We start from the raw sequence: 14738 nt of genomic DNA on the forward strand, positions 1-14738 counted from the left end.
ATCTAAGGGGACATCAAACCTGGGGTGGCAGGTCCAGGTCTAGACATACAATTCCAGGCTGCCTTTCTTGGAAGGCACAAAGAAGATATTTTATTCTTTCCTCATAAGGCCAGAAAAGAGAAGAAGGAAAAAAGCTGTCTGAAATACCAGGCTCTTTTTTTTCCTTTACAATTGATACTATTATATTAAGGGAACTTATTTTTTAAATTAGAATCATGTGTTAAATGTACATTGAGATGCTTGCTACTTGAAAGAATCCTAGAGTAAATCCTTTGGCAAACATCATTCCTGCCAGAATTTAATTTATATATATTAGAGTTATAACTGCTTTAGGTACTTAAAAAAAAAAAAGCAACAATGCAGCATATCAGGGAAATGTAAAAGATTAAAACAACAAATAAGTTCTAAGGCAGGTGCTGAGAGGCACACAGTGGGGTCCACAGCTGGGGACACAAGGCCGCACCCTCATGGAGTCAGGGTGGGTGACAGCCAGCAGGGCCCACCCACCACCTACTCAGAGGAGGGCACTAGAAAGGGGACCTGAACCTCTCATGTGACAACACATTTAAAAAGACAAGCTAATAAACAAATTTTAAGAAACCCAAACTGCCCTCTCTAGTTGAGCTCACAATGACAATAAAATTGGAGAACTGCATTCTCGGGAACCCAGATCAGAAATAAATAACAAAGCGATCAGCTCCTGGGTGTGTGTCCAGACTGAGGCTATGAAAATTGTGGTTTCTGTCTATGACAGCGTCTCCCTGGGTCCTCGGCCTGGGGGGTTTCCAAACCCTACCTATTTCAAGGTCACTCAGGTTGCTGTTCAGAGCTTTTCCTCCAAATTAAGCCATTACATTTTTTCCTCTTTGCCTTCATAGCATTCTGGCTCATTTTCCCACCACCCACAGCTCTCTGGAGACTTTGCTACAAGTCTGGAGAAGCCGGGATTGATAAAACAATGGAATTCTAAGGAAGACAGGTCCCCTTTCACAAATGAGACATCAAACACCAGGAGATTTGGTGCATTTCAGTCACGGTTTTCGGTTGTGTCATGCTCTATCCAGAAACTCAATATCATTTACAGATTAGAAGGAATTCTGCGCAATGAATGTTTCTACTCTGGCCCTTTCTTCTACTGATCATTGAAAAACCCAGGATTTTTGTTCTCCTGGAGGCCTCGCAAGTCAGGACACATGAGTGGTTTCTGGAAGCATGAACTGCTTCTGAATGGCAACCTGCACTTTCTGGGTTTTTGGCAAATCCTTTCCACAGCTAAGAAGCTGGTATACTGCCTTACCCTCTGAGGAGACAGGGGCCAGTGGATCCTGAAATTGAGCCACCAGCCACTAGCCAAACCATACCCCTGGCCTGGGCTGCAAAGGGTCCCACCTTCTCATTGACCCCAAGGTGCCACCTACCTGGCAAACCCACCTGCCAGCTTCCCATCTGTACACAGAGACACACCATGCAGGCCAGGAGCAGCCTTAACACCAAATTTTTTAACACAGTAATTCTATGCCTATAAACTTATCCTTAGAAAATAAAAGGACAAACACAAACAGAGGTATGGACACAAGAAGATGGTCATTGCATCTCTGTTTCTAAGGAGCAAAATAGAAGCTGAGAATTTCAACAAAAGGGTATTATGGTTGCTACTGGTGCTGCTAATGGAGCAGCCTGGTCTTCCTCCTTCCAGATGAGGGGTGATAGTGGCTGCCCTGCCCCGGGGAATAAAGCCACAGCCTTGCTTTGGCTGACAAGGAGCAGGCAGAGGTGTCCTGCCACCTCCTGGAGGGATGGCTCCCATGCGGCCCTGCCCCTGCCCCACCCTGCAACGTTCTCTGCAGGGGCCTCTCTGTCAGTCTTGGTCCCAGAGGCCCATGCTGACCCAGGATGGACCCGAAATGGGAGTGAGCAATAAGCCACTGCCATCCTGAAGTTGTTTGTTAACAAAGCACAACAGAGCTTATGGTGACTGACACAGAAATGAGTATCTAGTAGTGAGCTTCTGTTGTAAATAATATTAACTTATGTAGATTGGCCTCGGGGGTTGGATAGAGAGGAAGGATACTCTTATCTGAGGCTGGGAGGATGAGGAAAGATTCATTGAAAGCATTTCCAGGGAACACCTGGAGGGCAGATCTTGTACTTACTAAAGGTGGAGGGCTCAGGGTCCAGCAGGTGTGGGGTTCACTGTTTGCTGGGTTTGATTAGGTAAAACAAGAAATATGAGCTCAGAAGAGAACTTGCTGGGGCTTCCCCGGTGGCGCAATGATTAAGAATCTGCCTGCCAATGCCGGGGACACGGGTTCGAGCCCTGGTCTGGGAAGATCCCACATGCCGTGGAGCAACTAGGTCCGTGAGCCACAACTACTGAGCCTGCGCGTCTGGAGCTTGTGCTCCGCAACGGGAGAGGCCACAGCAGTGAGAGGCCCGCGTACCGCAAAAAAAAAAAAAAAAAGTTAGGTTTACACTATACTGTGGTCTATTAAGTACACAATAGCATTATGCCTAAAAAAATGTATATACCTTAATTAAAATACCTTATTGCTAAAAATGTTAATCATCATCTGAGCCTTCAGCAGATTGTAATCTTTTTGCAACGGTCACATCAAAGATCACTGATCAGGGGTTGAGATCAAGATGGTAGAGTAGGAGGACACGTCAAAAATAAACCTACATGTGGAACATTCCCATTGAAAACAACCTGAAGCCTGGCAGGAAGACTCTGCTACAGCCAAGGCTACAGAAAAAGCCAAATGGAGTCAGGCAGGAAGGGAAGTGAGCGATCAGGTTGGGACAAGCACCCGTGGGAGGGGATATAGAAGAGGAGGGGGATTACATGGGCTCAGGGATCCTGCCTGGGAAGTGAGGAGCTAGAACCACATATTGGGCACCCAGCCTTGGGGTCTGACACCAGGTAGATGAGTCCACTGAGCTGCCCTTTCCTCTTCTTCACCCTGCCCCCCATAGGGTGATGATGGTCACTGAACATAGGAGTAGTTCGGTTCATACTTGGCTCTGGCTCTAACCCCTCCATCTCCAGCCCCACCTCCCACCATGATGATAGCTGCCAGCACATCCTGGGGGAAGATGTGACCCATGCTCACGTCAGATCCAGCTCTCCCACCAAAGCCACTGTACACACACGAACTGCATAGGACGTTTCCGTACAAGGACACCCTTCAAGACCAGGACAGGTGACTGTTTCAACTAGTTTAATAGAGACAGTTAAACAAAATGAGAAGACAGAGGAATTTGTTACAAATGAAGGAACAATAAAAATATCTTGAAAAAACAACTAATAAAATAGAGATAAATAATTTACCAGATAAAGAGTTCAAAGAATTATTAATAAAAATGCTAACTGAACTTGGGTAAAGAATAGATGAACAGTTTGAATTTTAACAAGGAACTAGAAAACAGAGAAAAGAATCAGTCAGAGCTGAAGAATACAATAACTAAAATGAAAAACACACTAGAAGAAACTAACAGCAGATTAGGTGATACAGAAGAATGCATAAGTGATCTGGAGGATGGTATAATGGAAATTACCTGATCAGAGCAGCAAAAAGGGAAACAGATTTTAAAAATGAGGACACTTTAAGAAACCTCTCGTACAACATCATGTGTACTAAACATTCGCATTATAGGGGTCCCAGAAGGAGAAGAGAGAAAGTGTTCAAAAACGTATTTGATCAAATTATGGCTAAAAACTTCCTGAAGCTGAAGAAGGAAATAGACATCCAGGTACAGGAAATACAGAGAGTCCCAAACAAGACGAATCCAAACAGACCAAGACATACCATAATTAAAATGGCAAAAGTTAAAGAGAATTTTAAAGGCAACAAGAAAGAAGCAAAGAGGCATATACAAGGGAAACCCCACAAGGCTATTTGTTTATTTTTTCTGACTTTTCTGAAGAAACTCTGCAGACCAGAAGGGGCTGGCATGATATATTTAAAATGCTGAAAGGGAAAATCCTGCAACCTAGGATACTCTATATAGCAAGGTTATCATTCTGAATTGAAGGAGAAATAAGGAACTTCTCAGACAAGCAAAAAACTAAGAGCTTCATAAATACTAAACCAACCCTAAAAGAAGTGTTAAAGGGTCTTCTCCAAGTGGAAGAGGAAAGGCTACAAAAAGTAGTAATTTACAGGAAAGGCAAAATCCCACTAGTAAAGGCAAATATATAGTAAAGGCTATGGATCAACCACTTAAATAAGCTAGTACTAAGATTAAAAGACAAAAATTGTAAAATCAACTATAACTACAATAAACAGGTAAGAGATAAACATGAAGATGTAAAATATGACTTCAAAACCATAAAATGTGTGTGTGTGGGAGTACAAAATATAGATCTTTTAGAATGTGTCTGAACTTAAGTGACTATCAGTTTAAAACAAGTATATATAAGTCAACACATATGAACCCCATGGTAACCACAAATTTAAAAACCTACAATAGATATACACAAAATAGAGAATGGAGCACAAATATACCACTAAAGAAAATCATCAAGCCACAAGGAAGAAACTAAAAGAGAAGGAACAAAAAAGGACTACAGAAACAACCAGAAAGCAAGTAACAAAATGGCAATAAGTATATACCTATCACTAACCACTTTAAATATCAATGGACTAAATGCTCCAATCAAAAGACACACAGTAGCTGACTGGATTAAAAAAAAGACCCATCTATATGCTGCTTACAAGGGACTCATTTCGGAGCTAAGGACACACACAGACTGAAAGTGAGGGAATGGAAAAAGATATTTCATGCCAATGGAAATAAAAGAAAGCTGGGGCAGCAATACTAATAAAAGACAAAGTAGGCTTTAAAACAAAGTCTATAACAAAAGACAAAGAAGGGCATTATACAATGATAAAGGGATCAGTACAAGAGAATATAACATTTGTTAACATATATGCACCTAATATAGGTGCAACTAAATATATAAAGCAAATATTAACATACATAAAGGGAGAAATTGACAATACAACAGTAGTAGGGGATTTTAACACTCCACTACATCAATGGACAGATCATCCAGATAGAAAATCAATAAGGCAATAGTGGTTTTAAATGACGTATTAAACCAGTTGGACTTAACAGATATCTACAGGCCATTCCACACAAAAATAGCAGAATATACATTCTTTTCAAGTGCATGTGAAATGTTCTCCAGGGTAGATCACATGGTAAGCCACTAAACAAGTCTCATCAAAGTTAAGAGAATAGAAATTATATCTAACATTTTTCCCAACCACAACAGTATGAAACTAGAAATGAATTCCATGTAAAAAAACAGAAAAAACACAAACACACAGAGACTAAACAACACGCTACCAAAGATGGGTGAATGAAGAAATAAAGAGAAAATCATAAAATACCTTGAGAGAAATAAAAATAAAAACACAACTTTCAAAAATCTAAGGGATGCAGCAAAAGCAGTTCTAAGAGGGAATTTTAGAGCGAAATAGGTCTACCTCAAGAAACAAGAAAAATCTTAAACAACTTAATCTACCATCTAAAGGAATTAGATAAAGAAGAACAAACAAACCCCAAAGTCAGCAGAAGGAAATAATAAAGATTGAGAGGAAATAAATAAAAGAGACCAAAAAAACCCAAACAATAGAAAAGATGAATCAAACCAGAGTTGTTTTTGAAAAGATAAGCAAAATTGATAAGCCTTTAGCCAGGCTCACTAAGAAAAAAAAAAGAGAGAGGCCCCAACTAAACAAAATAAGAATAAGGAGAAATTACAACCAGTATTTCAAAGATACAAAAAATCAAAAGAGAATATTATGAACAGTTATATACCAACAAATTGGTCTACATAGAAGAAATCAATACATTTCTAGAAACATACAGTCTTCCAAGACTGAATCAGGAGGAAATAGACAATCTGAACAGATCAACCACTAGTAGTGAAACTGAACTAGTAATTAAAAAAAAAAAAAACTCCCTGCAAACAAAAGTCCAGGACTGGATGGCTTCATAGGTTGAATTCTACCAAACATATAGAGAAGAGCTAATACCTATTCTTCTCAAACTATTCCAAAAAATTGAAGAGGAAGGAACACTCCCAAATTCATTCTATGAGGCCATCATTACCCCGATACCAAAATGAGACAAAGACACTATAAAAAATAAAATTACAGGCCAATATCTCTGATGAATATAGATGCAAAAATGCTCAACAAAATATTAGCAAACCAAGTTCAACAATATATAAAAAGGATCATACACCATGATGAAGTGGAATTTATTCCAGAGATGCAGGATGGTTCAGTATCTGCAAACCAATGGATGTGCTACACTACATTAACAAAAGGAAGGATCAAATCACATGATCATCTCAATAGTTGCAGAAAAAGTATATGACAAAATTCAATATCCATTCATGATAAAAACTCTCATCAAAGTCAATATAGAAAGAACATGTCTCAACATAATAAAGGCCATTTATGGCAAACCCACAGCTAACGTTAAACTCAATGGTAAAAAGCTGAAAGCTTTTCCTTTAAAACCAGGAACAAGATAAGGATGTTTCCTCTTGCCACATGTGTTTAACATAGTATTGGAAGTCGTAGCCACAGCAATCAGACAAGGGAAAGAAATAAAAGGCATCCAAATTGGAAGGGAAGAAGTAACACTGTTACTATTTGCTGTTGACATGATAGTATATTTAGAAAAAACCCCAAAATCTCCACCAAAATTATGAGAACTAATATATGAATTCAGTAAAGTTTCAGGAAACAAGATTAATATACAGAAATCTGGGGACTTCTCTAGTGGCACAGTGGTTAAGAATCTGCCTGCCAATGCAGGGGACACGGGTTCGAGCCCCAGTTCGGCAAGATCCCACATGCCGCGGAGCAGCTAAGTCCATGTACCACAACTACTGAGCGTGCGGTCTAGAGCTCGTGAGCCATAACTACTGAAGCCCAGGCACCTAGAGCCCATGCTCCTCAACAAGAGAAGCCACCGCAATGAGAAGCCCACGCACTACAATGAAGAGTAGCTCCCACTCGCTGCAACTAGAGAAAAGCCCATGCACAGCAACAAAGACCTAACACAGCCAAAAATAAATAAATATTTTTTTTTAAATCTGTTGCTTTTCTATACCCTAACAATGAACTATCAGAAAGAGAAAGCAAGAAGAAGTCCATTTAAAATTTCATCAAAAGGAATAAAATACCTCGGAATAAACTTAACCATGGAGGCCAAAGACCTATACTATGAAAACTATAGGACACTGATGAAGAAAACTGAAGATGATACAAAGAAATGGAAAGATATCCTGTGTTCATGATTTGGAAGAATTAATATTGTTAAAATGTCCATACTACCCAAAGTAATCTACAAATTTAATGCAATCCCTAGCCAAATACCCATGACATTTTTCACAGAACTAGAACAAATAATCCTAAAACTTATATGGAACCACAAAAGACCCCAAACAGCCAAAACAGTCTTGAGAAAAAAAGGACAAAGCCAGAAGTATCACGCTCTCTGACTTCAGACTATATTATATAGCTAAAGTAATTGAAACAGCATGGTACTGGCATAAAACCAGACACATAGATCAATGAAACAGAACAGAGAGCCCAGAAATAAACCCATGCACTTATCGTCAATTAATTTATGACAAAGGAAACAAGAATAAAAATGGGAAAAGACTGTCTCTTCATTAAGGGGAAATGCTGGGAAAACTGAACAGCTACATGTAAAAGAATTAAATTAGAACAGTTTCCCATAGCATATACAAAAATAAGCTCAAAATGGATTAAAGACCTAAATGTAAGACTGGAAGCCACAAAACTCCTAGACAAAAACATGGGCAGAACACTCTTTGACATAAACCATAGAAATATTGTTTTGGATCTGTCTCCTCTGGCAAAGGAAACAAAAGCAAAAATAAACAAATGGGACCTTATTAAACTTAAAAGCTTCTGCACAGCAAAGGAAACCACTGACAAAATGAAAACACCTATGGAAAGGGAGGAAATATTTGCAAATGCTGTGACCAACAAGGGGTTAATATCCAAAATATATGAAAAGGTCATACAGCTCAACATCAAAACAAACAACAAACAAACAAACAACTCAATCAAAAGACGGGTAGAAGACCTGAATAGACATTTCTCCAAAGAAGACATACAGATGGTCAACAGGCACATGAAAAGATGCTCAACATCACTAATTATTAGAGACATGAAGATCAAAACAACAATGAGATATCACCTCACAGTAGTCAGAATGGCTATCATCAAAAAGTCTACAAATAACAAAAGCTGGAGAGGGTGGGAATGTAAACTGGTGCAGTTGATACAGAAAACAGTACGGAGATTCCTCAAAAAACTAAAAATAGAATTACCATATGATCCAGCAATTCCATTCCTGAGTAGATATCGAAAGAAAACAAAGACGCTAATTGGAAAAGATACATGCATCTCAACGTTCATAGCAGCACAATTTATAATAGTGAAGATATGGAAGTAACCTGTTTGTCCATCAACAGATGAATGGATAAAGAAAATGTGGTGTGTATCTACAATGGAATATTACTCAGCCATAAAAAAGGATTGAAAATTTGCCATTTGCAGCAACATGGATGGACCTAGACATTATCATACTGAGTGGAGTAAGTCAAACAGAGAAAGAGAAATATTATATGCTATCATTTATATGTGGAATCTAAGAAATAATGCAAATGAATGAATATAACAAAACAGAATCAGACTCACAGACAACAAAGGAGCGGTTACCAGTGGGGAGAGGGGTGGTGGAGTAGGACAAGGGTAGGGGATTTGAAGGTACATACTACCATGTTGTAAAATAAATAAGCTACAAGGATATATTGTACAGCACAGGGAATGTAGCCACTATTTTAAAACAACTTTATAGTATAATCTATAAAAATACTGAATCACTATGCTGTAAACCTGAAACTAATATAATATTGTAAATCAACTATACTTAAACAAAAGAAAAAAATGATCACTGGTCACAGATCATCATAATAAATATAATAACAACAAAAAAACTTTAAATCTTGGGAGAATTACCAAAATGTGACACAGTGACAAGAAATGAGCAAATGCTGTTGGAAAAATAGCACCAAGTGCTTGACACACTGTCTCCTCACGCAAAGGAAACAACTGATTGTATAAAGATTGCCCCATATCTTCAATTTGTAAAAAAACTGAATATCTGAGAAGCGCATAAAGTACAATAAAACGAGGTCTGCCTGTATGTACATATATTATATATATATATTACATAGGCTGTGATAATGAAATTATTATCACAGCAGTTATAGCTTTATGACTGTCTTATGACTGTCTTCTAGGTACACAGGTTTCCCCTTCTCTCCTGTCCTCATCACCCGGACACTGTGAAGTAGGTATCGTTCACATGGCAGATGAGACGATGAGAGGTTGAATAAAGCTCTTGCTCTGAGTGTCAGACACAAAAGCTCATCTAGAAAGCTCACTCCTGTCCTCCTCCCCTCAAGTGATATGGTTATTTGCTTCTGTTGGCAAGCTCTTAATACCTAATATCGCAGAAAGCAACAACGGAAAGTAATGACAGTACAATACAGAGACAAACCTGTAAAGATTCTCATGCAAGCAGGCAACTGAGCATATCAATTAACATCCTTTTCTTTTTTCTTTTTAATTTATTTATTTAATTAATTTATTTTTGGCTGCATTGGGTCTTCGTTGCTGCGCGGGCTCTCTCTAGTTGTGGCGAGCAGGGGCTACTCTTCCTTGCCATGCGCGGGCTTTTCATGGCAGTGGCTTCTCTTGCTGCGGAGCACGGGCTCTAGGCGCTGGACTTCAGTAGTTGTGGCACATGGGCTTGGTAGTTGTGGCTTGTAGGATCTGGAGCGCAGGCTCAGTAGTTGTGGCTCACCGGCTTAGTTGCTCCGCTGCATGTGGGATCTTCCCAGACCAGGGCTCAAACCCGTGTCCCCTGCATTGGCAGGCGGATTCTTAACCACTGCACCACTCAGGAAGTCCAAACATCCTTTTCATTCTTGGAATGAAAGTGGTGAAGTGGTATCTCATTGCGGTTTTGATTTGCATTTCCCCAATGACTGTATGTTGAGCATCTTTTCATGTGCCACTTATATACCATCTCTGGAGGAATGTCTACTCAAATTTTTTGGTCTATTTTTTATTGGGCTATTATTTGTCTTTTTTATTAAGTTGTAAGAATTCTTTATATGTTCTGCATATGAGTTCTTTGATGATACAATTTTACAAGTATCTTCACTCATTCCTTGAGCTGTCTTTTTGCTGCCTTGAAGGTCTTGTTTGCAGCACAAAAGTTTTAAATTTTGATGTGGTGCAATTTATCTATTTTGTTATTTAGTTGCTTCTGCTTTGGGTGTTGTAGGTGGTAGCTTTTTGAAGTGAGAGAGCTGTTGGCGGCCATCCGCCCCCAGGTGGGTGAGGGGACTCAAGAGGGAATCAATCAGTCCACATGGAGAGAGAATGACAGTCACACAGAGAGAAATAGAGGAGAATGTGTGAGGTGGAGAAATGTGCAGGGGAGACAGGCCTGGGCTCCCCCAGCACCGCTCTCTCGGGCCAGCACACCTGAGACCAGCTGGACGTGATAGGAACCCCTTGGAACCCTAGAGACCTGCTTCCCAGCTCTTCCAGTTTCAGCTGTTTGCCAACAAAAAGACAAAGAAACAACAATGAAGAAAACAAGGACTCTGACCAGTGTACGCGGTTTAGAGATGAGAAGAAAGAGGCTCCAAGAGGATCAGGCCCCGTCAAGGGACTGGGATTCCAATGCCAGCCTGTGCCCCAGCCCGTCCCCCCACCTCCGGCCTCCCCATGGGCAGGACACAAGCATCACAAAGAAGCAGATAAGCCTCTTTACTTGTAAAGAGTCTCACAGAAAACCTCCTTCCAAAAGCACGCTGTTTCAGCTGCCTGGACTTTCTAACGTGAGCGAGATGAGGAATCAGAGTCAGCAGAGCCTTCATCTTCAATTCCGGAGGCCAGGAGCCCCATGAGGGGCACCACTCATGACCGTGCTGGCTGGTGCTGTGGAATCACTCAGAAGGGAAGAGCAGGCCCGTTGGAATCAAGGGGGCAAATCTTTAAGACAACACAGTAACACGAGCCCAGGAAAAATCCAGGTACAGAAAGAACCTCAAGGTAGAGGGAGGGCTGGTGGCCAAATGGAAGCTGCCGAAGTCTCCACGGACTATGACTGGTCAAAACTCAATTTTATAAATTTTCTGTGTGGAAAACTAAAACATCTGCTGTTCCATATACAAACTACAGAGTGAAATGGAACAAAAAGCTTGACTGATGGGGGTGGGATTTCAGTGTTGAAAAACATTGGTTCAAAGGATGCTCCAGCTCGTGTTTCAAAGACAAAAAATAATGTGTCCACAGAGCACCACTCCTGGGCCCTCTCCCCATCTCTCTCTACATCAGCAACCTCCCTCCAATCACACGAACCTGGGCTTCTAGGGTGGAGGCCACCTTTCTCTCACCCCATGGGCTTCAGACTCAGAACACTCTACACACAAAGCAGTACCTCTCTCTAAACAAAATAATGAATCTATATGTGATCATCAAAATGCAGATTCCCACCAACCAGTCTTGCCAACAGAGACGATACGTTTATCCTAAAGGAATTAAAATAACTTACTAACCTGCTTCCAATAGTCACCATATCTGTGATTTCAACATCTCGTGGCAGAGAACAGGTGAACATGAAGTTAGCCAAAGTGTACTTCCAGAAGGGCAGTGCCTCCAGAACCTGATAGAAAATATCTCAACTCACTTTCTTCTCAGATAAACACAGATGAGAATCTTGGACATGAATTTAATTTCTCTTATTGCACATGTACTTTAGGATATAAAACTCTCAGAAGATAAATCCATGTAGTTCATGGGAGGCTAGAATCTCGAACTGGCTGGTCCTGGGTCATCATTAGCAGCCTAAATCACATGCTGTAAAATGTGGATTTCACAATGCTCCCAAAAGGCAGTCTTGGGATAAAGAAGATGTGGCACATATATACAATGGAATATTACTCAGCCATAAAAAGAAACGAACTTGAGTTATTTGCAGTGAGGTGGATGGACCTAGAGTCTGTCATACAGAGTGAAGTAAGTCAGAAAGAGAAAAACAAATACCATATGCTAACACATATATATGGAATCTAAAAAAAAAAAAGCTTCTGAAGAACCTAGGTGCAGGACAGGAATAAAGATACAGACATAGAGAATGGACCTGAGGACACAGGGAGGGGGAAGGGTAAGCTGGGACGAAATGAGAGAGTGCCATGGACATATATACACTACCAAATATAAAATAGCTAGCTTGTGGGAAGCAGCCACATAGCACAGGGAGATCAGCTCGGTGCTTTGTGACCACCTAGAGGGATGGGATAGGGAGGGTGGGAGGAGACACAAGAGGGAGGAGATATGGGGATATATGTATATGTATAGCTGATTCACCTTGTTATAAAGCAGAAACTAACACACCACTGTAAAGCAATTATACTCCAATAAGGATGTTAAAAAAAAGAACACCTGAAAAAAAAAAGAATTTTAACGGTTAGGAATTTTAATTTTAAAACTATGCAGAAATAATAAGGATGAAAGGAAACAACTCTGTGTGAAAAGTAGGTAAGGAAAGTAGAATGACTGACTGTTCCAGAATGAGAAAAGGGGGGGAAATAGGACGAACTTTTTAGCAGTTTTGTGGAAAAAGGATCTTGGGTAGGAATTTTATGCATGGTCAAGCTGGGTAAGATTGGGATAAATTTATTTAAATTAACAAATGAGTTTTAATATCAAAAGTACACTGATATAAAACTAGAATTGTTTTTCTCTCTGTTAAAAGGACAAAGTTTTATTGGATTTTTGGTCTGCTTTTTTTTTTTTTTTTTTTTTTTTTTTTTTTTTATCCGACAGGGCACGAACCCATGTCCCCTGCCTCGGCAGGCAGGCTCTCAACCACTGCGCCACCAGGGAAGCCCCCTGGTCTGCTTTTGATAACAGATTGTGAATTTTCTTTTTTTTACCTTTTAAATAACTGCCTAGAAAGCCCCCACACACAAAAAAATGGGAATCTTGTTTAAAATTATAAGCTTCAACATAAAACGTGGTTGTTATAAAGCAGAAACTAACACACCATTGTAAAGCAGTTATACTCCAATAAAGATGTTTTAAAAAAAAACATAAAACGTGGCTAATGGCATAAACTGTAATATGTCATTAACCTTACACCCTCAAAAATCCATCCATTCACTCATTCATCCATTCATTCATCTATCATTCTACCTTCATTGGGCATCTTCCAGACAGTCCTAAACAATGGTTAGGTAGGTAAAAACACAAAGACACAGTCCCAGGCATGAAGAGTATAGTAGGGACAGGATTACGCAGTAGGCAGACCATCTGCTGGATTATCAACAAAGCGGGGCACCAAACACAAGGCCCTTGTTCTGTTTCTGGAACAGGACCCTTCCTGCCCAGGGATCTGCAGCGTGCTCCCCAGCCTGACAGGCTCCAGATCAGCATCGGGGCCTGATCTAAGCATCTCCTCCCCGAGGCCTTCCTTAGCCACATCTCACCTCTGTTCTCCATCGCTTCACCTGCTTCATTTCCATAGCAACTCTCATCACCTGTTCATGGATGCCAGCTCACCAGGTATTCCCAATCCCTACAGCACACCGAGCATTGCTGAGCAGCATTTTTCATTAAGGACAAAGAAAGGGAAGCAAGGATGTGACAGCAAAACAGAAAGACTTGCTAAATTTCAGAGAAATGCTTCTTTGCTACAGGAGACAGCTTCTTAAAAGATTGCTCTAAAGGTAACAAAAACACTACGAAAAGACTTGAAGTTATAGCTGTCATTTTGTAAAAAAGCATTTTCAACTTAGTGACTATCGACTGCTCTGCTAAGAAAGATGAAGACATTATATATTTGCCTGGCCTCTCCTTTTTCCCTCCCAGTGATTTTCCTATGTTACATTACTATTTGTAAGGTTTATATTATCTATACTATGTGCTGCCACTATAACTCACACAGATGGTCGATCTTTCTTACTTTTATATTTAAAGAGATTTGAGGTTCACCACCCATTTACAAGTGCTGAACTTTTATGCACTTCTATTTTGGCTGGATTTTGACATTCAATGGTTTTATTCAAAACCCTTATTCAGAAGGGCTCACAGAATCTAAGCTTTCTGATTTCGGGCATGCTTGAGAATATCTGTCCACTGTCTCTGTCTTTACACTAGTCAGTTTGGCTAAATAAGGAACTATTGGGACATCCATTGTCTTACTCAGAATCCATCAGTGTCCCTTCAGAGGGTGCATCTCAGCACAGGCTGGCCCAGCATGTTCTATCCCGACTGATGCTCCTTACCTTTTCTGCCCTGTTACTTTTTCCTTTCACCAACCCCTCCCTATTTCCTCCACCCCCAGATCCTGGCAAGCACTTTTCTACTCTCTGTTTCTGAGTTTTACTTTCTTTTTTTTTTTTTTTTTTCAGATCCCATATATAAGGGGTACCACGCAGTATTTGTCTTTCTCTGCCTGGCTTATTTCACTTATCATAATGTGCTCCAGGTTCATCCGTGTTGTTATAAATGGCAAGATTTGCTTCCTTCTCATGGCTGAATAATATTCCATTGTATATACATATAATATGGTGTATATATATTGTGAATAATGCTGTA

The sequence above is a fragment of the Neophocaena asiaeorientalis genome, unplaced genomic scaffold (assembly GCF_003031525.2).
Source record: "Neophocaena asiaeorientalis asiaeorientalis breed wild unplaced genomic scaffold, Neophocaena_asiaeorientalis_V1.1 scaffold743, whole genome shotgun sequence".
Lineage (NCBI taxonomy): Eukaryota > Metazoa > Chordata > Mammalia > Artiodactyla > Phocoenidae > Neophocaena > Neophocaena asiaeorientalis.